Source organism: Scyliorhinus canicula, chromosome 10, assembly GCF_902713615.1.
Source record: "Scyliorhinus canicula chromosome 10, sScyCan1.1, whole genome shotgun sequence".
NCBI lineage: Eukaryota > Metazoa > Chordata > Chondrichthyes > Carcharhiniformes > Scyliorhinidae > Scyliorhinus > Scyliorhinus canicula.
Window position 1 is genome coordinate 96,807,553 of NC_052155.1, and position 27,027 is coordinate 96,834,579.

The window sequence follows — 27,027 nt, forward strand, 5'->3', positions numbered from 1 at the left end:
TATAGAAAGCAAAATAATAGAGTGAGAGGAGACAATTCTGGTGTGTAAATATAAATAATATATATGCTAATAAGTATCAGAGAGGTGGTTTGGTTGTAAAAGCGTATTTAGAGTGGAATGGACATGTTCTAACCTTCAAGACAAGCTGGGAAGGTATCCATCAGATACGTACAGCACTTTATGCCATTCGGTATATTAATTGAGTCTCTGCAACTAAACCATTATTCCACAGCTTTTGAAGGAGGGCATTGTGGACAACAATTTCCTGATTTACATTTTTAATTGTGCATTTGTGGTCACTGGAAGTTGCTATCCAATTTACATGTTTGTAAAGTGAGTGTTGCTAGCAAAATCTGGCATAGGGCTAAATTGGATATATGGCACAGAAACAAGCCAGTTAGTCTAATCAGTCCATGCAAGCTTTTCTGTTTTACCTTCCGTAACCATCTATTCCCCCTCCCTTAAATGCTTTTCTAGCTTTCCCTTAACTGCATCTATACTATTCCGTCCATGGTAGTGAGTTCCACAGTCCACTACTCTTTGGGTGAAGGAAGTTTATTCTGAATGTTCTATTGGATTTGTTGATAATTACCTCGTGGATGGCCTCAAATGCTCTTCCCTGCAACAGGAAACATTCTTTCTATTTTTCACAAATTCATTTTTTACAATTAGGGGGCAGTTTTAGCATGGCCAATCCACCTAACCTGCACATTTTTGGGTTGTGGGGGTGAACACGGGGAGAACGTGCAAACTCCACACGGACAGTGACCCAGAGCCAGGAAACATTCTTTCTCAATTCATTTTATCCAAACATTTCAGAGTTTTAAAGATCTCTATTTGGTCATACTCTCAGCTTTCTTTTTCAAGAAGAAACAACACCGGGTTGTCAATCCTCTCCTGATAGGTGTACACGCATTTCTGGAATAATCTCTTTAAATCGTCTCTGCACCTCCTCCAGCGCTTCTATATCCTTTTCATAAAATGGTGACCAGAACCGTGTTAGTGTTGAGCATAATTTTTCTACTTTTCAATTCTATCACTTTAGAAACATAGGGCACAATCTACAGGCCAGACACTCCCCAATGGCCGGTAGATCCCAGGTGAAGCCTCCTGCAGGCTTTTCAACAGCCACAACGCATCGCTGGATCTACCCAAGTCCCATGAGGCATCGGGATCAGGAACCTGCCCACAATGGGCAGAACCAAGCAGTACCCACGCATATAGGCCTTAAAGCCTACTCGAGGCCTGCTTATACGATATCTACCAGCCTCCCTAGGAAGGCTGCAGCTGGGTGCAGTTCAGTACTGGTCCACACAAACGTGGCCAAGGTGGAATTGTACCTGGGCTGGGTCTCCCAGGCCGTCAGAGTCCCCTGGGAGGCAAGGGATAGGGCTGGTTAACCCCATAGCTCTCTACCTGGACATTTTGGCATTGCCAGGATGGCACCTTGGCACTTCCAAGCTGGCAGGGGCACTGCCTGGGTGCCACGATGATAGTGCAAGGGTAAGGGATGGAGGGTGCCATGCCCATGAAAGGAGGGTGGAGGGGAGGATAAAAAGGATGGTGCTGGGCAGGTACGAAGGAGTCTCTGGGAGGTTGGGGGTGTGATGGATGGGGTTTCTGGAAGGGGGAGGGGGCATGTAAGGGGGTGGCCCCAGGGACCCCATAGTGGGGTATCCTAACTTTGGGTGGGGGAGGGTGGGTTGGGGGAGAGAGAGGAGGGTGATGTGGGTGGCATTGCCCATGAGGGGGACAAGCTCACTTGGAGACCGGGGCACCGTATAAAAATGGAGGCCCAATCTCGGAATTCAACTACCCAGTGATGAAAAAGCAAGTGAACTGGTGAGAAACTCCCAGGGCTGAAACACAGCGGTGGGGAACTCCCAGCTAAACTCGCCACAAATGACTTTCTGAAAAATTGCGTCCATTTCTATTGATTTTTTTTTGTGGTCCGTAGTGTCATTTTAGTTGGTGTGTCTTTAGTTCAAGATCCCTTTGTTTTTCCCTGGCACTGAAGTAATAAGCTACTTCGTTATTCTTTCAATCAAAATGTACTGCATCAAATTTTATCTCTACTCAACTGCATTTGCTAATTATTTGCCAATGTGTCCTCTTATAAACTTTTGCAGTCCCTTATCTCAGTATTGACTTATCTCTGCCCCCATTACATGCATGTTTGGTGCCATGCTTGAATTCAGACATTGGAAAGCCAATTATGAAGACCACAAAACTTCCCAACTTCTGCCACTCCAAATAACTCTCCTTTACTCCTATTCTCTGCTTTCGGTCTTGAAACCATCCAGCAACCCATTCTGCCACTTTTCCCTGACTCTCATTCTCTGACCTATTCATTAGTCTATTTTGGGACACGTGTTGAAGGCCCTTTGAAAATCCAGATAAATTAAATCTATTGCATTACCATTGTCGATGTTCTCTGTTCCTTACTCAAAAAAAGAAATCAAATAGGCTGGTCAGCAAGGTTTTTGGTTTTTAAGTCCATTCCATTCATTATTATATTTTTCCCGGACATGTTCTTTCACCTTTTACATTCGCTAACTGCCAGTCTAGTCCTTTTTCTAACAAAATATCAAAAAAGTATTGTCTCTGCTATTTCTTCCCTAGATTTTTAAATAAATATGTGGATTCAAACCATCAGCAATAGAGATTTTATCCTGAGTTTGTTCAATTATTCATTACATCCCTTTATTTTAAATGTACTTATCTCATTATTCAATGTAATCTTCTATCCCCTGGTAAATACAAAGGCAAAATTATGGTTTAATATCATCACCTGTGGCTTTATCCTGTGTATCCTGTAATGGTCTTATCCCATCATTTAAAAAATAAATTTAGAATACCCAATTCCTTTTTTCCAATTAAGAGGCAATTTAGCGTGGCCAATTCCCCTACGCTGCACATCTTTGGGTTGTGAGGGTGAGACCCACTTAGACACGGGGATAATGTGCAAACTCTACACGGACAGCGATCCGGGGCTGTGATTGAACCCTAGTCCTCAGCATTGAGGCAGCAGTGGAATCACTGCTCCACTGTGCTGCCCATCATTTAAAAAAAATTATTGATTTGTCTGTGAAATATTTTACTGTTTTGTTCTATGTTCCTCTTTGCCTCCGTAATTGTTTTGACATATCTCCTCATCTCTTAGCCGTGTGCTCTCGCCGAGTACTCCTCTGCTGACTATGTACTTTCCTCTTTCCTAACACTCGACTCTTCCCATTTGTCTTCATTCATCAACAGTCTCATTTGTTCTTTCCTTTTAGCAGAATACTCTGAACACATTGTTGTTCTCCTTCATTGTTGAGTACTATTGTTGCCCATTTTATTTTTAAAAGTGATATTCTCACCTGTCATCAGCTTTTCTTCAATCTATTAACATAACTATTGTCCTCCATTATGACCACCATTGCCGAGATGTCCCCCCTATCTGCTCTGATTCATTCATTATGTGATAGAGTAATGGGAATCTTCCCTTGTTGGGCTTTGAAAGAAATCACATTGTAGGAACTCCATTCCCTTATCCCCTTTTACCTACCTCTTCTGTCCAATTAATATCAGTTGAAATCCTCCATTATTGTTCTATGGTTTTTACTAATTTCTCAAATTTGTCTGAATGTTTCTTCCTCCATCTCTTTTCACTATTAGTAGACTTTGCCTATTAATGAAATTGATTTTTCATTACCTTTTATCTCTATCAATATGGATTTTATTTTGTCTTGCCAATAGCTCAGCTTTTTTCTATTGCCATTGTTATCCGAATAAGTACAGCTGCTCCACCTCCCTGTTTTCCCTATTGTTTTGAAATATGTCCTGTAATATCTAATTCCCAATTAATTGTTGTACTTCCTTAGTCAATTAGAAGCTAACTGCTCTTGCGGATATCCTGAGGTGATTTGAAAGGCATTTTCTGTTGCGAGGGATAAGTGGAAAGGATTGGCTTGATTTATCTTGACACTTGTTTAAAAATATTAATGACCGTTTTATGAATGTGTTTAGATGCTAAATACAGTAGCAGGAAAGACTTTGCTATTTGCTTAATTAATTTGCTGATGATTCAATGTGAAAGTTCAAGTTAAATCAAAAATGGTCATTCCAACTTGTAGGTGCTACAATACACCTAAATCATACAGGTTACGAACAAGATGTTGACAACTCCAAGGGGATTAAACTTGGAAGAAATCTACTTCTCCCTGAGAAAATACAAAATTCTCGTGTTGAGAAAAGCACATTAAATTATTTTTCTTTTTCTTTAACTTTTTTTCATGAGGAAAATCTGAGGTTTATACATAATAGCTTGAAAATACTTCATTCCAGTACATAATGTAATATTAACTAATTGGACAAAGTCCAAAAACAGGTGCAGGTGCTGCAATATACAATTTACCCAAGGTCATCAGGTTTGATACAGACAGCAAGCCAACTTTGTGTTGCCTACTGCCTTACACAATAAGCATACTGCTCAGTGGATGCATGCCTCAGTGTTAGCTTAAAGCAAATCATCACTTTTAAAAGGTGTATTATGGCTGGAATAAATGCTGGAACTAGTCACAGAAGGAAGTGAACAACAGTGTAAAAGGGCAGAAAGAGTGTACTAAAAAGATTATTTGATGCTATACTGGATGCCTTGTTGGAGGTCATGAACAGGAGGAGAGAAGTCCTCTAGACAAGCTTTCAGGCATCAATGCTTAAGATTCTAGCCATGGGGTGGCAGTAGGATAGTGGTATTGTCGCTGGACTAGTAATCCAGGGACCCAGGTTCAAATCACAACCCGGCAGATGGTGAAATTTGAATTCAAAATCTGGAATTAAAAGTCTAATAATGACCAGGAAACCATTCATCAATTGTCATTAAAACCCACCTGGTTTAATAATGTTGTCTAATAAGGAAAATCTGTCTTCCCAGCCAGCAAATTAAAAAAAATAATTAATCAACCTCATGTGAATTTATCTTTAAATGTCATATCCTCTAACCTGCACAATTATTCCACCATGGTCGGCACATTACCAAAACAAAACTCTTATTTTACAAGTTGGAAGACAACATAAGCATGAACCTCCTCCTTTCCCCACCTCCCCTCATTACTAACCTACCATTGTTACTTTCTCCCTTTGGATGCCAAACAACTGCAATGTGGCCATGCCGTGGAGCGGTTGAACAGCAAGATGAAATAGCAAGAAAACAATGACTCAAAAACACCATCATTTGCTCCCAATCTGCAGCATCAGCTCAAATACTACGCTGCATATATTTTAGGAGGACAGCTTAGAGGTGGGCACTAGCCATGATGAAACACAGGTAAGAACAGCTGCACCCAGGGCAGGGTGCAGGGATAGCTCAGGTCCCAGGTTGAATAGACTGGAACTGTACTCATTGGAATTTAGAAAGATGAGGGGGGGGGGGATCTTATAGAAACATATAAAATTATGAAGGGAATAGATAGGATAGATGCGGGCAGGTTGTTTCACTGGCAGGTGAAAGCAGAACTAGGGGGCGTAGCCTCAAAATAAGGGGAAGTAGATTTAGAACTGAGTTTAGGAGGAACTTCTTCACCCAAAGGGTTGTAAATCTAGGAATTCCTTGCCCAGTGAAGCAGTTGAGGCTCCTTCATTAAATGTGTTTAAGATAGAGATAGATAGTTTTTGAAGAATAAAGGGATTAAGGGTTATGGTGTTCGGGCCAGAAAGTGGAGCTGAGTCCACAAAAGATCAGCCATGATCTCATTGAATGGCGGAGGAGGCTTGAGGGGCCAGATGGCCTACTCCTGCTCCTAGTTCTTATGTAATAGTAAAGTGTGGAACTGTTGCTGAAAGGGGATCTAGGGTTGTGTTCACTGGTATTCTGATGAATCTACCACTGATATTCCAGATAGAAAGGGGTCATATTGGTTTCCCTAAACCTTTCTCCGCCTTAGCTGGGCACTGTATAGCTAGTGGCAAGGGCTTTGTCCTCTTGATGGCTAGGCCATGTAACATGCAGCAATGAAGAAACTTGGCACGCACTTTGCATACTGCAGGCCTCCAGGGCCGTCCAGAGTGAAAGCATTGTTTGAACAACTGTTGAACAATGAGGAAGTACAATCCCTTCTGATTGCGGTACAGGGCTGGTATAGCTCAATGGGCGAGATAGCTCGTTTGTGATGTAGAACAAAGCCAGCAGCGCGGGTTCAATTCCCGTACCAGCTTACCCAAACAGGCGCTGGAATGTGGTGACCAGGGCTTTTCACAGTACCTTCATACCTGTGACAATAAAAGGTTATTATTATTATTTATCTCAGAGTTGACTTGCAGTGCCTGGTGTCAATGGGTACACTTTTGTACCCGAGGAAAGCCAGAAATTGTTGCAAAGCTATGCGTTCGCTCTTTTTGGACAGGAGAATTAAATTTGCTCTGTTCTCTTGGAAGACAGAGCTTATGTGTCCTCCTCATGTAATGGCGGTAAATTAGGATATATTGCAATGGTTTCCTGCTCCAGCATAGAAAGAGCCAAATGCATAGACGGTCATGACTTACATGACCACGGGCAATGCTGTCCTTATTGTGCCCAGAGGTTGTTATGGCTGATTTCAGTGAGGATCTCCTTCATTTAATGTAAGCATCTGAGGCATTTGTCCCTCACTGAACAAGGATAGGAGGAACCTTGAGTAACTTTGTAAACCATAAAACAATTGAGCAATCAAACCAATAGCCAGTAGAAATCAATAAGCAACCAGCAAAATAAATGATGCTCCAGCGCTGGTGGGAGATACTTCCTGCTTCACCTATGTTCAGCTGTGTGAATTTAAGAGTGGTCAATAGCTGGAGTGTTGAAGTCCAAATTGGCAACATTGATGTCAAATCAATGTGTTGACATCAAAATCTGACTTCCACTGGACACATGCATACTTGTGGTGCTACCATTTGAGTGAGGCATGTGCCTTGGATGCCATTTTCGAGGAAAAACACGTTAGAATGGAAAATAAATATGTTAAATTGCCCTTTAGTGTCCAAAGGTTAGGTGAGGTTACATGGACAGGGCGGCGGATTTGGTCTAAGTGGGTGCTCTTTCAAAGGGCCGGTGCAGACCCAGTGGGCCGAATGGCCTCCTTCTGCACTGTAGGGATTCTATGCTGTGAAGCCAGATTTTGCAGACAAGTACTCAGATGAGAATGAAATGGATACCACATTTGCACTACAACAATAATTGAAAATGCACTTGGTTTTTGGGTCTTTTCCAATCACCTTACCCAGAATTATTTGGCTTCTAGAACTGAGATTACCTCTGCGGCTGAAACCCATCTCCTTATGCCTACTAACATTTGTTTCTTGCGTTGAGATGAAGGTCAAATTTTTGTAATGTGGAAAGTAAAAACAAGGCAAACCCTGTCTGTTAATCCCTGTCTGATAATTGTTGGGCATATCTAAAGAACAACTCTTGCAGTTTTCAAAAAACACACACAAGTACATAAGTAACAGTTACAGGATAATGCACTGACCCGACTGAAGGAGAAATTTCTTCACTCAAAGACTGGTAAATCTTTGGAATTCTCTATGTCAGAGGAGATGCTCCATTGTTGACTATATTTAAGGTAGGGGTAGACAATTTTTGGTGTCTCAGGGAATCCAAGAGTTACTGGTAGGAAAGCGGAGTTCATCTTGTTGAATGGTGGAGCAGGTTCAATAAGCTGGATTTCATGTTCTTGTGTTTACATTTGACATCCCTTTGCCTAATTATACAGAGAATTAAACAACAGTGCAACTGTTTATTCTAAGTCTAAGCTAACTCATTAAAAAAAACTGTCCTTTGATATATGGCTTCTTGAATTTCTTGTCGCACTTTCTTAAAAAGTCAAAGTAATTTTTCTCTTTCACGAGTCTGAGACAAATTGGTTCACTTCAAATTGATTCTTCTGAAATTTTCAGACTACGATTTGAAAAAGACCCCTCCTTTTATACAAGAGTAATAACAGAGTATCTTGTCATTCAAATTTAAAATGTGTTGCAGTCCAGACCACCAAGTTGTGGGTGAAATCTGGTTAGTAACCAATATATCTGATCAGTGAAGAAAGCCACAAAATTCCAGGGGTTTTGGACAAACAAAAATAAACTTTACTATACAAGGTCATAAAGTGAAAACAATTTATATCTATGAGGTATGTATGAATTAACCAGCCAACTGTGGTTGAACACAACACACTGTGCAAATACAACCAAGACAGAGTCCATGGATTTCATAATCCACCCAGACATCAGTAACACTGAGTCAACCAATCTCACTGAAACTTTGTCTCCCTCCGAGGGATTCCAGTCTTCACCTTTGAAGATCTAACCTGAGATCTCTCCAAAACGTCACTCAAACTCAGATGGCATCAATAACAGGTTACTTTGCAGGGCTTCAGACTCCTCTATCAAGATTCCATTCCCCTGGATTCTTGAGTATACACTCACCAACTTGCACACTGAGGACACTACCGAACGGTCTGTAGCATGGAATCACCAACCTTTTGGCTGCCTTCTTGGATCTTCAGGGATTCATTAGAGCCCTCTTCAATTACCAGAGCTTCCATTTACCCCTTGAAATTTGCTACTTTTGCTATTTGGAGTATTTTTAAAAAGCTGTCTTTAATTGAACTGGGACCTCTCTGTCCGCTCTTTCGCTAAGATCTCGCCATCCCTTGCTTGGGACTCTTCTTCTCGATGGCGTCCTCTTCCTGTTTTCAAACCAGGACTTTCACACAATTTCCCCTCTTGCACAGGGTCTCTAACCCCAATGAATGTTAAAATGCTGGTCTGTGCACGAGCACCGCCATTCCAGATGCTCCAAAGTCAGAGTTGAAGTTCCCGATCTCTACTCGCAACATTAAAGTAAGTAGATGAACCAGTCACTCAGCATTGTTATGATTTCTCTGTCCAAAAGAACTGGCATTATATTTTGTCTGACATATCGATCAGTATATTTATACTGCATCTTTTACTACATAAACCCATTTCATAATATGGTTAAATTCTCTTGAAATTGAAGCAGATGAAGTCAATGGTTAATTATTCTTGCACAGCAATTTGTCATTTTAAAGACTATTGTTCTTGGATCAGACAGAAACTGTTCCATTGGATTACATCAGTTGCACTCCCTCACCTCGTACTGTAAAAGCACAAAACTTCATTCATTTTTACTATTTATTTTGCAGCTGCCAAAACCATACCAAACAATACAAAGTAACAAATTGTGTCAAAGACACAATTCTTAAAGGCAGATTTTGATCTTGACTTTAAAAAAAAAAATAATTGTTAGCATCATCTATCTCTGTAATAAGACACTTTCACTGTCCGTTTGCAGTTTCCTTGCAAGGATGGAGCTGACCCTTCTCCTAAACTGGGACAGTCTGTGGTATTGGGTAGATAACCGTTGAATACCCACAGTGCAGAAGGAGGCTATTCGGGTCATCGAGTCTGCACCGATCCTTTGAATGAGAATTCTACCCACATCTGCTACCCTGTCCACCCGGCCCTATTCCCATCAACCCATAACATAACCTGCACGTTCCTGGACACTAAGGGGCAATTTATCATGGCCAATCCACTTAACCAGCACATCTTTGGACTGCGGGAGGAAACTGGAGCACCTAGAGGAAACCCATGCAGACACGGGAAGAATGTACAAACTCCACACAGTCACCCAAGGTTGGAATTGAACCCAGGTCCCTGGTGCTGTGAGGCAGTAGTGCTAAGCACAGTGCCTCCGTGCCGTCCCTATGTATAATATGTACTGTTGCCTTTCTTTTCCTGTGGCTCTGTTCCAACTACGGCAATCAGTGGGTTTGCCCTTTTTTCTTTTGGATATCTATGTTCTAATGCTCAGTCGCCAGGTATCAAATGATACCACCACAAGGTTCAACCGGCTATCGATCAAAGAGAGGCTGTTTAGCACAGGGGTAAATTGCTGGCTTTGAAAGCAGACCAAGCAGGCCAGCAACACTGTTCAATTCCCATAACAGCCTCCCCGAACAGGCGCCGGAATGTGGCGACTAGGAGCTTTTCACAGTAACTTCATTTGAAGCCTACTCGTGACGATAAGCGATTTTCATTTCATTTCATTTTCAAGAGCCAAACATAAGTTAGTTAGTTCAAGGTCAAGGGTACTTTATTTACACACAATTAGTCATGCAACATAAACACTACTAGTTAACTACACCTATCAACTAAGACAACCTGTACTTAACTTCAGTCACCCGGCTTAGGTCAGAGGAACAGAGGCCGTTGTTCGATTCTGGATCTATCGAGTCTGGAGAAGTAACTGCTGCTTAGCTAGGCTCATCCGTCTGGTAGCGAGCGTTGAACTTGGACTTGCTTCTGGTGGTGCTGCACTTGGAAACGGGCGTAGCCGGGATGCCGGGTCCAAGAGGACGAACATATGGCGGACTCTCTTCTTATACTTGGGGGTTTTTGTGCTCTTTTGGGCGATCCTTCAGTTTGGACCCTACTAATTGGGTGATCCTGATCACTTGATTTGATTCCTAACCAATAAATGGGTGGGGGCCTGGATGGCTGGGCGTGTCCCAAGCGGTTACTGACCCCATTGTTTACTGTACTGGTCGCTCGAGTACCAGTTCTTTGTCTTGGTGAAGATGGACCATCAAATGCTAATCGGCCCATCAAAATGCTAATTGGTTGGAGTTTCGATATCGTCTGGACTTCTTGCTTGCAAATATACATTTCAGGCTCTGAGCCTGCCTGAATCTTGCTTTGTCCATTTTACCCATGAGGCTTTGCGTGTTTCACTGTCCCTGCTTGTAAGTGGCCATCCCAGATTGCTATAGTACCCCTAGGTATGGTTATGAAATTCCTCTGATTTTGTTGGCGTTCTCTCTCACAGTAGAGGGACTGAGAGATGTCAATCAAACCTTTGTTTAGTTGCTGTAGTGCATATCGAAGCCATAGTGAACCAGTGGTTTGGTATTCAGCTCCGTAGGAGAGATGCAGATTGCCTCGCATTGAATGGTAAAGTTCATGAACATTGTGGTTTCCGCCAACCTGCCACGTCTCCGTTCAAGCCTGAATATTATTACATCCTGCTGTAAGTTAACATGGCTGCTTCATTAACAAGGGAATCCTGAATGGAACTGAAACCTGCTAAACTAGGAGACAGTCTTACATCTAATACTGGGGAGGTTGTTGATGAGTCAGCCAAAAATGGGTGAGCCAAGGTTTCAACTGAATAACTCTGTAATGTAATGAGGCTACAATAATATAACAACTATTTTTTTTCTTAACTTTAGAGTACCCAATTATTATTTTTTTTCCAATTAAGGGGCAATTTGGTGTGACCAATCCACCTAACCTGCACATCTTTGGGTTGAGGGTGAAACCCACGCAGAAACGGGAAGAATGTACAAATTCCACACGGCAGTAACCCGGGGCCGGGACCGAACCTGGGACCTCGGCACCGTGAGGCAGCAGTGCTAACCACTGCTCCACCGTGCCACCCCCACCCCCGTAATTCAACAACCATGACCATCTTCCTTTTGGTATAGTTCCTGTACTGAAGGATTTTCCCAACGATCTGCGTTTTGCTTGGGCTCCCTGGTGGCATGTTAAGATGAATGCTTCCTTGGCTCAGCAGCTGCATTGTAACTTTTTATTTTTAAGCCTTGTTATCTTCATCAAAGTTTTTTAAGACTTTTTACTAATCTGGAGTGGAGCAGTAAAATGGCACTGGCTTAATCCAGTCTAGAAGAGAGAATATTCTTACGAATGACTCCCTCCAGGTTTCTGTTAATATATAAATATATTATTTGTATATTAACAGATGTTAATATACAAACTGATGATTGCAGAACACATAAACCACATAAATCAAATTGTCCCATAAATGATACAATTAACCACGTGAATTGCCCACAAGTCAGGGAAAGTCTCAAATATAGGCAAAGTTATTGTGAATCCTTGCTAGGACCACACAGGCATGCACAAGATGAGATGAGGCACGCAACTGGAGTGAAATGCGCTGCAGATCCTATGTATGTTGCAGCTGTTAAGATCCTAGTTAATATAATTGAATAGGAATATCCCAGAATGGAACCCTGGCTCAAAAGATCATAAATTTTTACATTTTCTAGCAAACATAGAGGAACTGAGTCACAGGATCACTAATTATTTTTTAACAGCAAGGAAAAATGTATTAAACAAAGTTTGATCATGATGTAATACACCATTATTCCTCCCTTCTCTTCAAAAGTAACCCCCACTCTAAAGTAAAATGGCCAGTGCCACTCAACCGATTTTCTGTAGATTGCTCTTTCAACCCCCCCCCCAGATAACTGTCACGAGGATTTCCTCACTCCATTTACAAAGACCCCACTTTTCAAACCGCTGACTTGATGGGGATGTGCCGAGCAGACGCACACAAGGTGGCTCTCCTCCAAGAACTAGAAAATAGGCACTTTTAACCAAAATTAGCCTGCAAAAATCAGACAAAAACATTCCCTCACTCTACAACACACAGACAAGGAGAAATGTTGGTAAGTAGGAGCTCCAGGGGCCTCAAAGAGACCAGAAGCTGCTGCAAAGGACAGGAGAGGTGAGATCAGCAGACCCACAGGGTGGGGGGCCCCAGCCACACCAGAGTGAAGAATGCCAGCAAGCCGCAAAATGAGTTCCTCATCCCCACCGGAGGATGGATGGAAGAAGATCCTCATAAAGGAACTGAAGGATTGAATTAAGATTGAGAACAAGGTAGTAAGGCGATAGAGGTCCAGGGAAACGCGACTAAGGACATGGAAAATGCCTCGAGGGACCAGAGCGACCGGATCATCACCCTGGAGACAGAAATAAAGAGATTTCCATCTCCATGTTACACCATGCTAACCACCACTTGGGCAGCACGGTAGCATGGTGGTTAGCATAAATGCTTCACAGCTCCAGGGTCCCAGGTTCAGTTCCCGGCTGGGTCACTGTCTGTGCGGAGTCTGCACGTCCTCTCCGTGTGTGCGTGGGTTTCCTCCCACAGTCCAAAGATGTGCGGGTTAGGTGGATTGGCCATGCTAAACTGCCCGTAGTGTCCTAAAAAGTAAGGTTAAGGGGGGGTTGTTGGGTTACGGGTATAGGGTGGATACGTGTGTTTGAGTAGGGTGATCATTGCTTGGCACAACATCGAGGGCCGAAGGGCCTGTTCTGTGCTGTACTGTTCTATGTTCTAGGTCGGTGGCAATCCTGAGGAAACTTAAGGGAAAGATTGAGGACCAAGAAAACCATGCTTTCCATCAGCTGTTTGCATTAAAAAGATCCACTCCAGATTTGCCAAACCAATGTTTCAAACAAAACTTTCATTCTACACTCGAAGGAATTCAGCATCCAGGTTTTCCACTTCTCCTTTCAGGTTTCCTTTGTCTTAAATGGTTTTACACAAACACCAAGGTCCAGCCATCGATTTCCACAATTACTTCAACTCGTGTTGGCCATTAGCTGTAGTAAAATCTCACAAATCTTAATCACTTCCTATGCCTTTTTGATTTTTCTCTAGCCAACGTCTCAGCTCTTTATTGAACAGTTCTCTGTTATTGTGCCTTTAACCTGCGACTTAGAAACTTCTCTTGTTTCCTTCACTGGCTGGACTTTAGATTTCTGGCATCTGTTTTCTTTTGGGCAGCATGGTAGCACAGTGGATATCACTTGCTTCACAGCACCAGGGTCCCAGGTTTAATTCCTGGCTTGGGTCACTGTCTGTGTGGAGTCTGCATGTTCTCCCTATGTCTGCGTGGGTTTGCTCCGGGTGCTCCGGTTTCCTCCCACAAGTCCCGAAAGACGTGATGTTAGGTAATTTGGACATTCTGAATTCTCCCTCTGTGTACCCGAACAGGTGCCAGAATGTGACCATTAGGGGCTTTTCACAGTAACTTCATTGCAGTGTTAATGTAAACCTATATGTGACAATAAATATTATTATTAAGCATTACTCCATAGTATGGCTTTTCTTTTAGCAAAATTGAAAGATGTTCCCTCTCTAGTTTGTAAACCAACTACTTCCAGTAGAGCTGTCTTCCCTCTCACTACCTATCTCCAACTGCTATAAAACCAATTAGAACTGAACTCAAAAAGCCTTCCTATCCTAAAAGTAGCCCTATTTGTGAATCAACGATTTTTACTTCTCCATGATTTAAAAAGAACTTTTCACACCATAACTTATCTTTAAACAATAGGATCAATTAGAATTGAAACCAACATCCACCCACATACAAACACCCTAGCATGAATCTAACTATAGGTTTACCTTTCCTCACATAAACACTAAATTAAACCCATTTAAAATTATACCTTATTTCTAACATTACAATATAAATATAACTCCCTTATAACTACTTGTATTTTCCTCACACAGCTTTGAATAATAGTGTTGAGCAGGCTGAGAAGAAACACAGGGGGAGGTCCTTTGCCTCCATACAATTTAGGTGACCCCTAGCTCAGGAGTACCAGACTGAAGTTTAGCCTATTTAAATTGTAGAATAGGGGTCAGGATTATGCTTTCAAGAAATTTGCATCACTGTAGTTAGTTTGTCGTATGGCTTTCGTAATGTGGATTCATTTCAGAGAAGCAAGAGATAGAACAGCAGAAAAGCTGAACACGAGAATTGAATAGAGCATTGTAGAATATACAGATAGTCTTGCAGATACCCAAATAACTAGGCTGTAGTGATCTCTAGAGCAGTGCCTCTCAAAGTGTGGTACGTGTACCGGTGCCGGTACGCGAGCCATCGTCTGCCGGTACGTGGAGTGTTTCCAGAAAAGAAAGAGACAGTAATCCTGGATTGGCTTGTTTCGCTCACCGGTCTCAAACACATTGAAAAAAAAACTGCCGGTCTGCCACATCAGATAGTTTGAGAAGCACTGCTCTAGAGGATTTCCTCAAGACACATTGCAAGAGCTTTGCTTCACCCCCTACAAGAGATCTGCAAACCAGGACAGTATTTACTTTGGCTCAAAGTTACATCATTGCATAATTTCTTGGCCACTCAATCATTCCAAGAAGCAACAACTTTTGATGGTTAGCCAATCTGCTGTCCATTTGCCATAAATAATTAATGCTCTGCCAGAATAACTCCCATTCCCATCATCTGATGCAAAAATCAGGAAAATGTGTTATCAGCCCATTAAGTATCATTGGATTGAATTAATTAGGAGACATTGAACGTTTTCCTAGATTGTTAACCATATGTGGTTCCATTGCTAACCTATAACATTGTATGAAAAAGAGATTTCACGTTCTCAATGTCAATTTAGTCTGAGGCTGTAGGCACGGTTTCTGAATGTCAGTGCCCAACCTGCAGGATGCTGTTATTATCTTCGGCAGTGCAGTATACCTGCACTTAGAATTGAAGGCAAGGTGTTGGCTGACTTCTTACAGATAAGGGATATCGTTGCTACTGTTTGTAATAGGAAGCGGCCAGTTGAGAGAAAGCTAAGAGACAAACTCAGACTTGCAGCAATGTCTGTTTATGTTGCAGGTATGATGTCCAAAATCCGGCTGCCCAAAAACTAGACTTTTTGAAAATATTGCATTTTGTATATAGTTAATTCTGACTTACTGGGACAATTTGGCTATGCACTGGTTCTCAGTAGCGTTGCCAGTTTGTTTTTTATTTTTCCAATTACACGGCAATTTTGCCTTGTCAATCAATCCATCTACTGTGCACATCTTTGGGTTGTGTGGGTGTGACCCATGCAGACACAGGAAGATGTGCAAACTCCACAGGGACAGTGACCTAGGGCCGGGATTGAACCCGGTCTTCGGTGCCATGAGGCAGCAATCCTAATCACTGCGTCACCCTGCCAGTTTGTTTAAAGTGGCACAACAGTTTAGTTCCTGCTCTAAGGTGATGACCGTCATCCTGCCCGATATGCCTGACGCTTTTTTGTAATTACAGGGAGAAAATAAGTTACATTTCTGTCAATGCAATCATGTCAAAATAATCAGCAGATATCACCCATGGTGAGCATTTCAGAAAAAAGCATAATTTGTTGTCTACAGTCAAGGAAGGGAAGCTATTGTAGAAATTAATTAGACATCTGTCAGTGCAAAAGCTGAATGAGGAGTATATAGAACATAGAGAAATACAGCACAGTACAGGCCCTTCGGCCCACTATGTTGTGCTGAACTTTTGTCCTAGGTTAATCATACATCATAGACTTTTGGACAGTAAGGGCAATTTATCATGGCCAATCCACCCAACCTGCACATCTTTGGACTGTGGGAGGAAACCGGAGAACCCGGAGGAAACCCACGCACACACGGGGAGGATGTGCAGACTCCACACAGACAGTGACCCAAGCCGAAATCGAACCTGGGACCCTGGAGCTGTGAAGCAATTGTGCTATCCACAATGCTACCGTGCTGCCCTTAAGAACAAATTAATCTACACTCCATTATTCTACCATAATCCATGTACCTATCCAATAGCCGCTTGAAGGTCCCTAACGTTTCCGACTCAACTACTTCCACAGGCAGTGCATTCCATGCCCCACTACTCTCTGGGTAAAGAACCTACCTCTGACATCCCCCCCAATATTTCCCACCATTTACCTTAAATTTATGTCCCCTTGTAATGGTTTGTTCCACCCAGGGAAAAAAATCTCTGACTGTCCACTCTATCTATTCCCCTAATCATCTTAAACCTCTATCAAGTCGCCCCTCATCCTTTCCGTTCTAATGAGAAAAGGCCTAGCACCCTCAACCTTTCCTCGTAAGACCTACTCACCATTCCACGCAACATCCTGGTAAATCTCCTTTGCACCTTTTCCAAAGCTTCCACAACATTCCTAAAATGAGGTGACCAGAACTGCACACAGTACTCCAAATGTGGCCTTACCAAGGTTTTGTACAGCTGCATCATCACCTCACGGCTCTTAAATTCAATCCCTCTGCTAATGAACGCTAGCACACCTTAGGCCGCCTTCACAGCTCTATCTACTTAAGTGGCAACTTTCAAAGATCTATGAACATAGACCCCAAGATCTCTCTGCTCCTCTACATTGCCAAGAACCCTACTGTTAACCCTGTATTCCGCATTCATATTTGTCCTTCCAAAATGGACAACCTCACACTTTTCAGGGTTAAACTCCATCTGCCACTTCTCAGCCCAGCTCTGCATCTTATCCATGTCTCTTTGCAGCCGACAACAGCCCTCCTCACTATCCACAACTCCACCAATCTTCGTATCATCTGCAAATTTACTGACCCACCCTTCAACACCCTCATCCAAGTCATTAATGAAAATCACAAACAGCAGAGGACCCAGAACTGATCCCTGCGGTACGCCACTGGTAACTGGGTTCCAGGCTGAATGTTTGCCATCTACCACCACTCTCTGACTTTTATCGGTTAGCCAGTTCGTTATCCAACTGGCCAAATTCCCCACTATCCCATGCCTCCTTACTTTCTGCATAAGCCTACCATGGGGAACCTTATCAAATGCCTTACTAAAATCCATGTACACTACATCCACTGCTTTACCGTCACCCACATGCTTGGTCACCTCCTCAAAGAAGTCAATAAGACTTGTAAGGCAAGACCTACCCCTCACAAATCCATGCTGACTATCCCTAATCAAGCAGTGTCTTTCCAGATGCTCAGAAATCCTATCCCTCAGTACCCTTTCCATTACTTTGCCTACCACCGAAGTAAGACTAACTGGCCTGTAATTCCCAGGGTTATCCCTATTCCCTTTTTTGAAAAGGGGCACAACATTCGCCACTCTCCAATCCCCTGGTACCACCCCTGTTGACAGTGAGGACAAAAAGATCATTGCCAACGGCTCTGCAATTTCATTTCTTGCTTCCCATAGAATCATTGGATATATCCCGTTAGGCCCGGGGGACTAGTCTATCCTCAAGTTTTTCAAAACGCCCAACACATCTTCCTTCCTAACAAGTATCTCCTCGAGCTTGCCAGTCTGTTTCACACTGTCCTCTCCAACAATATGGCCCCCCTCGTTTGTAAATACTGAAGAAAAGTACTCGTTCAAGACCTCTCCTATCTCTTCAGACTCGATACACAATCTCCCGCTACTGTCCTTGATCGGACCTACCCTCGCTCTAGTCATTCTCATATTTCTCACATATATGTAAAAGGCCTTGGGGTTTTCCTTGATCCTACCTGCCAAAGATTTTTCATGCCCTCGCTTAGCTCTCCTAATCCCTTTCTCCTGGCTATCTTGTATCCCTCCAGCACCCTGTCTGAACCTTGTTTCCTCAGCCTTACATAAGTCTCCTTCTTCCTCTTGTGAACCATGGTTCCCTCACTCAACCATCTCTTCACTGCCTGACAGGGACATACATATCAAAGACATGCAGTGCCTGTTCCTTGAAGAAGTTCCACATTTCACTTGTGTCCTTCCCTGACAGCCTATGTTCCCAACTTATGCACTTCAATTCTTGTCTGACAGCATTGTATTTACCCTTGCCCTCTTGCACGCACCTATCCCTCTCCATTACTAAAGTGAAAGTCACAGAATTGTGGTCACTACCTCCAAAATGCTCCCCCACTAACAAATCTAACACCTGCCCTGGTTCATTTACCAAGTACCAAATCCAGTATGGCCTCCCCTCTGGTCGGACAATCTACATACTGTGAGAGAAAAGCTTCCTGGACACACTGCACAAACACCACCCCATCCAAACTATTTGATCTAAAGAGTTTCCACTCAATGTTTGGGAAGTTGAAGTCACCCATGACTACTACCCTATGACTTCTGCACCTTTCCAAAATCTGTTTCCCAATCTGTTCCTCCACATCTCTGCTGCTATTGGGGGGCCTATAGAAAACTCCCAACAAGGTGACTGCTCCTTTCCTATTTCTGACTTCAACCCATACTACCTCAGTAGGCAGATCCTCCTCAAACTGCCTTTCTGAAGCTGCTATACTATCTCTAATTAACAATGCCACCCCCCCCCCCTCTCTTTTACCATCCTCCCTAATCTTGTTGAAACATCTATAACCAGGGACCTCCAACAACCATTTCTGCCCCTCTTCTATCCAAGTTTCCGTGATGGCCACCACATTGTAGTCCCAAGTACTGATCCATGCCTTAAGTTCACCCACCTTATTCCTGATTCTTCTTGCGTTGAAGTATACACACGTCAATCCATCTCCTTGCCTGCAAGTACTCTCCTTTGTCAGTGTTACGTTCCCCACTGCGTCACTACACGCTTTGGCGTCCTGACTATCGTCTTCCTTAGTTGCAGGACTACAAATCCAGTTCCCATTCCCCTGCCAAATTAGTTTAAACCCCCCCCGAAGACTACTAGAAAACCTCCTCCCAGGATATTGGTGCCCCTCTGGTTCAGATGCAACCCTTCCTGCTTGTATAGGTCCCACCTTCCCCAGAATGTGCTCCAATTATCCAAATACCTGAAGCCCTCCCTCCTACACCATTCCTGCAGCCATGTGTTCAACTGCACTTTCTCCCTATTCCTAGCCTCGCTATCACGTGGCACTGGCAACAAACCAGAGATGACAACGCTGTCTGTCCTGACCTTTAACTTCCAGCCTAACTCCCTAAACTTGTTTATTACCTCCACACCCCTTTTCCTACCTACGTCGTTGGTACCAATGTGCACCACGACTTCTGGCTGCTCACCCTCCCCCTTCAGGATCCTGAAGACACGATCTGAGACATCCCTGGCACCCGGGAGGCAACATATCTTCCGGGAGTCTCGCTCGCGACCACAGAATCTCCTATCTATTCCCCTAACCATTGAATCTCCTATTACTATTGCTTTTCTATTCTCCCCCCATCCCTTCTGAGCCCCAGAGCCAGACTCAGTGCCAGAGACCTGGCCGCTAGGGCCTTCCCCCGGTAGGTCACCCCCCCCAACAGCATCCAAAACTGTATACTTGTTTTGAAGGGGAATGGCCACGAGGGATCCCTGCACTGTCTGCCTGTTAGTTTTCTTTCCCCTGACTGTAACCCAGCTACTCTTGTCCAGTACCTTGGCGTGGCTATCTCCCTGTAACTCTTCTCGATAACTCCCTCTGCCTCCCGGATGATCCGAAGTTCCTCCAGCTCCAGTTCCCTAACACTGTCTCTGAGGAGCTGGAGTTGGGTGTACTTCCCGCAGGCATAGTCAGCAGGGATACCGGTGGTATCCCTCACCACCCCATCCTACAGGAGGAGCATGCAACTGCCTGAGCCTCCATCCCCTCTTACTTTACAGAATATAGCAGCCTGTAGACCAACTGGACCTCCGCCCTCCGACTCTGCTTCCAGTCAGTTGCACTCTGCAAACTCCTGGCTCCCTTCCCGCTCTTTGCGGAAATGAAATGAAAGGAGCACCTAACTCCCTCAGTCACTAAACTCTCACAAGCACTCAAATGCAGCAAGTTCAGCACTCCAGTGCAAACAAAGTCTACACTGTAGCTGGATCCTTTTTATACTGTGAATCTAGCCTCTGAAAACTGGCTTAATCCAATTAACTAATTAACAAGCTTCAGCTGCAAATACCTCCAAGTGGGACCTTGTTAAAGCTGATTCAAAATTCACCTTCTAAACCAAACAGCAACTTTTAAGTTAATTAGCTAAATAAAAGAAATACTAGATTTTAGATAAAAATTACCCTTCTACTCCCTCAGTCACCAAACTCTCACTGGAGCACTCAAATGCACCAAGTTCAGCACTCCAGTGCAAAAATATAGAGATGATACTCCCACCATTTACGATTTAAAAAAAACAAAGATTTTGAAATTTCACACTGAAATTCGCAAAGAATTGAAAGTGATAATTCACACACAAGTGATAATGGAATGGATTTGGAAGAGGAGTGCGAGGATACCATTGACTGGGCCACTGTTGATCAAGCAAGCCAAGATTTTCTGTGATGAACTAAATATTTCAACTCCATGCAACTACACTTCAGGTTGGTTAATGAAATTTAAAAGGTGTCATGGAGTAAGGCAATTGGGGCGGCACGGGTTTGATCTGGGTCACTGTCCGTATGGAGTTTGCACATTCTCCCTGTGTCTGTGTAGGTCTCAACCTCTAACCCAAAGATGTGCAGGGTAGGTGGATGGGCCATGCTAAATTGCCCCTTAATTTAAAAAAAATGAATTGAGTACTCTAAATTTAGATAAGACAATAAAAAGTGAGTGAAATAAAGCCGTAGCAGATCATGAGGCAGCTGAAAACTAAATAGACAGGTTCAGCAGGTTAATTGCTGATGAGGGCACGGATGGAGTGGATGGGCAGGCACTCTTTCCCAGAGTGGAGGGGTCGGTCACCAGGGGGCATAGGTTTAAGGTCCATGGGGAAAAATTTAGAGGAGATGTGTGAGGCAGGTTTTTTACGCAGAGGATGGCGAGTGCCTGGAACGCGTTGCCAGGGGAGGCTGTGGAAGCAGATACATTAACAGCGTTCAAAAGGCATCTTGACAAACACATGGATAGGATGCATATAGAGGGATACGGCATAAGTTAATTGGGCTCAATAAAAAGTATAAAATATTGTTACAGTGTAGCAGGCCATTCAGCCCATTGTGTCTGCACCATTTTGCCATAATGAACAATTCACTTTGTACAGGGTTACAGAGAGAAGGCAGGAAAAAGGAACATTCCTCTTTTTCTGATAGTCTAATTCTCTTTTTAATGCTTTGATTGAACCTGCCTCCTCCATCACACTATCAGGCAGCACATTACAGATCTCAACCCAAGTTTTTTTTCTCGTATAATTTTTGCTTTTTTAAATCTGTGCCTCTTGTTCTCAATCATTTCACCAGTGACAACAGTTTCTACCCCTCTAATCCTTCAAGATCCCTCATGGTTTGAATACCTCTATCAAATCTCTCAGCCATGTTTTCTCCAAGAAAAACATCTCCAGTCCATCTTCCGAACTGAAGTTCCTCAGCCATGCCTTCTCTCCAATGTCTGCATGTCCTTCCTAATATATGGTACCCAGAACTGAATGCAGTACTCCAGCTGAGGCCAAATTAGTTTCTTAAGTTCAACATAACCTCCTTGCTCTTGTGCTCTGTCTCCTGTTAGGATACTGGACCAGACTCCAACTTTTGTTGGAATACTGGAAGAAAACCCCAAATACATATTTTTTAAAATTGATAATACTGAAGAAAGGATACTTCACCCCAGGAGCGATGACTCTGAACAATAGGTATTTTAAAATTAAAGTTGTTTTAACATAAACACAGAATTAACCACATGATCAAAGAAAATAGTTTTACAATTGTCAGTTAAACAGTTCTTAAACACAAGGAAAAACTTAAACTTACTATCTACACCAGCCACTCGTTCCAATTACGTAAAACAATATACTTCAAATGCCACTGATAAATACAGTTTAAAAAAACAAGTTACTTGCTTAGCTTGTGAAGATTTTGAGAGACCTTTCAAGAGCAGATCCAGTACACTTCTGTCTTGTCAGACTCAAATTCTATGGCAAACTGCTGTACAACTTAAAATCTTATACCGTATTGAAAAGCTACAGACCTTGTTCCTCCCATTAATTACATCTGTATTTTCATGACCTGCTTAGCTGGGACTAAATACAGTCCCCCATAAATTATCGACGCTCCAGGTAATCTCCAGCAATCATAACAATATCCTATTTGCCCTTTATCAGTAATCATGGAAATGGTTGGAATGAATGATTACCTCAACTTTTACGACTGTTTAATTATGGCTTTAGTAGACACGCTGCCTGTATGCATTTTAAGGCAGAGTTTTTATGCTGTACCCTTTGTTTTATATTGTCTCCATTTTCTTCCCATCGAAATGAATCACTTCACATTCCTGTGCATAAAACTTCATCTGGCACCTGGTTGCCAATTCCACCAACGGGTCGATGTCCTTTTGAAGTCCCACACTATCATCATAGTTCAGAATTCATCCAAGTTTCTGACCATCTGCACATTTTGAAACTGTGGTCTGTATATCAAGGTCTAGGTCATTAATTTGTATTAATAAAAATAAGGGTCCCTGTAGAGTTCCACTATAAGCCTTCCTACATACAGGTCATTTGGCCCTTCGAGCCTTCTCTACCATTCAATAAGAAATGGCTCATTTGATTGTGACCTCAACTTCTGGTTGTTTCTTGACAATCGCTTGGTGCATTCTGATGCTGAATTTCTCACGAAAGACATGTGGCATATATTTACCTCTGAATGATACCTCACTGATACAGCCAACAGGCCAAGTAATTTTAAGGTTCATTAAATCCAAGGATAAAGAAAAAATTGGTTCCCAAGACTTGGGAATTGCAGGCTCCTAAAAATAATTTTCTGTGATTGATGCCATCTGGGCTGCTACTTATGCGTAGAACCAATGACTAAATGCACCATTACTAAAGCTTGGCACAACCTGCTGCAGCAAATATTTTTAATAATTTTGAGGGTCCTGGTCTGTCAAATGAGAAGAAAATGATTTTGGAATTGAGTAAGTGAGAGGGTTATCTTCTCAAGCGGCCCTCTGGATTGGTCTATAACCCCCCCCCCCCCCCCCCCCCACCGGCTTCAGCTCTGTTTTGCTTTTCTTTTCAGTGAAAGCCCCCTCCTCTTCTCTTCCTTTGTGGTTTCCCCACCTTCCTTCCATCTCCCCCCACCCCTCCCCTCCCTCTGGGTTGCGCAGTCCTTTGGTTCCTCATCTATCTTGGTTTTTTAATTCTGAACTTACTCTTCGTTGCTGGCCTCAAACCGCCCCCAAGTTTCCAGGAAGCTTTCCTCCGACCCTCGGACCACATACTTGATCTTCTCTAGGTGGAGAAATTCCAAAAGGTCAGCGAGCCAGTCAGCAGCTGTGGGTGGTGTTGCTGATCGCCAGCCGAGCAGGATTCTCCGGCTCTGCACAATTTAAACGTACAAACCGTAGAATGGTCCATTCATTATTAAATATGGTCCATTAAGGTCTTGTGTCAAACATACTATTGGATCCAATGCAAGGTCAAGCTTTGGTCAAAAAACATATTTTTGACACAAATTACTGGAACTTTATAATCAAGTGGTCAATTGGCAAGTCAGAGTGTGCCACTGTGACTTTTTGATGCTTCCTCAGTCTTCATTGCACATTCCAAGTGCTATATGAAGGTCTAAGATGTGAACAGATGTTCTATACGACAACCGTCTTAGGGCACTGGTAGCTTTTCTTTGAAGGCTGTTGACTCTGAGGCTTCAACAGATTGCTTCTCCAAGCCTTGAGAACCGAACAGAAAACTCTCTACTATCTGTGAACAGACTCATAGGATTCATTTCTTCCTCTCTCTCTCGACATCAAATAAACATAGAAACCCTATAATGCAGAATGAGGCCATTCAGCCCATTGAGTTTGCACTGACCCTCTGAAACAGCACTCTACCCAGGTCCACTCCCTTATCTAACCTACACATCCCTGGACACGAAGGGGAAATTTACAATGGCTAATCTACCTAACCTGTACATCTTTGGACTGTGGGAGGAAACCAGAGCACCCGGGGGAAACCCACAGAGACACGGGAAGAATATGCAAATTCCACACAACTGTGCCACTTCAGGAAAATTGGAAAAGTAATCTACGACCAGTAAATACTCTTTCCCTTCGAGATAAAACAAGTCTATTCCTGCTTTCTGCCATGGAAGTGTCACTATGTCATCCATCTGCATTGGTTCTTACATTTGTCTATGTTGGAATTTTTGACACGACGTGCATGCCTCTACCATCCTTTCAATATCCTTGTTGATCCCTGGTCAATATACTGTGTCTCATATCTCCTTTTAAACTTTTCAATTCTGAGGTGGACCTCATGATTTTGTTTTGTAAAATTTCAGCTCGCAGAGACTGGTATTATTCTTTTTTTTTTGGAAATGTTTTTTATTGAGTTTTCATATTTTATATCCAACAAATTACAAATTATTAGAAAAAAACACGCAAAAATTAACATGTATATTTACAGGCAAGCATCTTAATAATAACAACTGTGGCCACCCCCTTTTTTTTCTCTTCTTTTTTTTTAAAATTTAGATTACCCAATTATTTTTTCCAATTAAGGGGCAATTTAGCGTGGCCAATCCACCTACTCTGCACATTTTTTGGGTTGTGGGGGCGAAACCCACGCAGACACGGGGAGAATGTGCAAACTCCACACAGACAGTGACCCAGAGCCGGGATCGAACCTGGGACCTCAGCGCCGTGAGGCGGTTGTGCTAACCACTAGGCCACCGTGCTGCCCTTGTGGCCACTCCCTTTAACCGGCATACATATTTTACATTCCCCAATATGGCCGAGGCACATGTTTATAGGCATTTATTTACAATTTGGTTTTGGGCCTTAGCTTGCCATCAGTCTATCGCTTGCGGCTTTGTCCTTTTTTTTTTTTGGAATAATTTTTATTCAAGTTTTCAACAACAAATTCTATCACAACAGAGAAAAACAGTAACCCCTCCCCTCCAATACAAAAACAATAAATTAACAAGAAAAAGAAATAAGCATAAAACCATGAGAAAAAACCCCCATAACGAACCCGTAGCCCCCCCCCCCCCACCTACCTTCCCCCGATTCCCGTCCATTTTCCCCTGATTCTTGGCCACCTGGCTATTCTTCTTCTTGTTCGTTGGCCACAAACAGGTCCCGGAACAATTGCATGAATGGCTCCCACGTTCTGTGGAAGCTGTCGTCTGACCCTCGGATGGCGAATTTGATTTTCTCCATTTGGAGAGATTGGTATTATTATTCTTTGTTGCCTTAGTAGGAATCCATTGGCTACACATTGTTCTGCTCTAATGCTGTGGTATTTTTACCCTTTCGGCCATTCCTCGTTGAGAACCATCTGCAGAACCTCATCTGTTTTGATTTCTGCCACTATTAGTTTTGATTTTTCATCAGACACTGGCAGTGTCTCTGTTATCTTGTACATCATCTTCAATATGATTGTCCTCCAGCAAAGCTGTAGCTCTTGATAGCACATCTGCAACTACAATGTGCTGGCCTGGAGTATAAATTAGATCAAAATCATACTGCTGGAACTTCATCATCCTTTGGATGCATGGTGACATCTTTCTTAAGTTTTTTTCTTGACAATGGCTACGAATGGTTTGTGATCCGTTTCTACCACAAAAGTTGGTAGGCCATACACATTGCTATGAAACTTTTCCAAGCTATTAACTAGTCCAAGACATTTCTGCTCAATTTGAGCATGTCGACACTCGGAGTCAGTCATGAACCTAGATGTATAGGCAGCTGGTTTCCCATCATCTCCATCTTCCTGCTGTAACAAAACAGCATCCAACCCATCCATCGACACATCAGTCGGGATTTTTGTTTTCTTGGTCAGGTCAAAAAATGCTCGCCCTGGAGCTGTTATCAAAACTGATTTCAGAGTAAGCCATATTTACTTGTGCTTATCTGTCCATTCAAAAGTATTCATCTCCTTGATAGGTTCTCTCAGACATGTTACCTTGGCTGACAAATTCAGAATAAATTTACCTGATTATTCCTTATATCTTCAGAACTCCTTTCTCGTCCAACGGTCGTGGCATTTTCATTATTGCCTGTATTTTTATTTGATTGAGTTCTACGCCTTGAGCAGACAACTTGTCCCCCAGCAACATGATTTTATTAACATCAAATTGGTTTTGTTCAACCTCGGGCCATACTTCTTAACACTCTTTTGGCGTACTTTGATGATTCGGTCGTTGTGTTCTTCCTTCGTAGAACCCCATACCGTTATCTCGTCAACATACACACAAACACCTTGATTACTCACAATGTGCTCCACTGCCCTGTGAAAGGTTTCAGATGTGGATATTATCCCAAAAGGCACTCGGAATAAAATAAAAACACCCAAATAAAAGCATAAGGAATGCTTGCCTTCATTGGACAGGGCATAGAGTATAAAAACTGACAAGTCATGCTACAATTGTATGGAAGCTTGGTAAGGCCTCACTTGGAATATTGTGCACAATTTTAGTTGCCCCATTAACAGACGGATGTGGAGGCTTTGGAGCGGGTGCAGAGAAGATTTACTAGGATGTTGCCTGGTCTAGAGGGTGTTAGCTATGTGGAGAGGCTGAATA

At 42.8% G+C, this 27,027-nt stretch overlaps 1 protein-coding gene across 2 annotated transcripts in view; it reads right to left on the reverse strand.

Moving 5' to 3' along the window:
- LOC119972531 (zinc finger protein PLAG1-like) overlaps window positions 1–27,027 on the reverse strand; it is a 71,439-nt gene that overhangs the window by 14,025 nt on the left and 30,387 nt on the right. Inside the window, exon 2 of one of the 2 annotated variants that reach the window (XM_038809393.1) lies at window positions 6,201–6,252. The exons of the other annotated variant lie outside the window; for it this stretch is intronic. The gene's annotated coding sequence lies outside the window, so the exon portion shown is untranslated. The remainder of the gene's footprint in view (window positions 1–6,200; window positions 6,253–27,027) is intronic. 2 annotated transcript variants of the gene reach the window in all.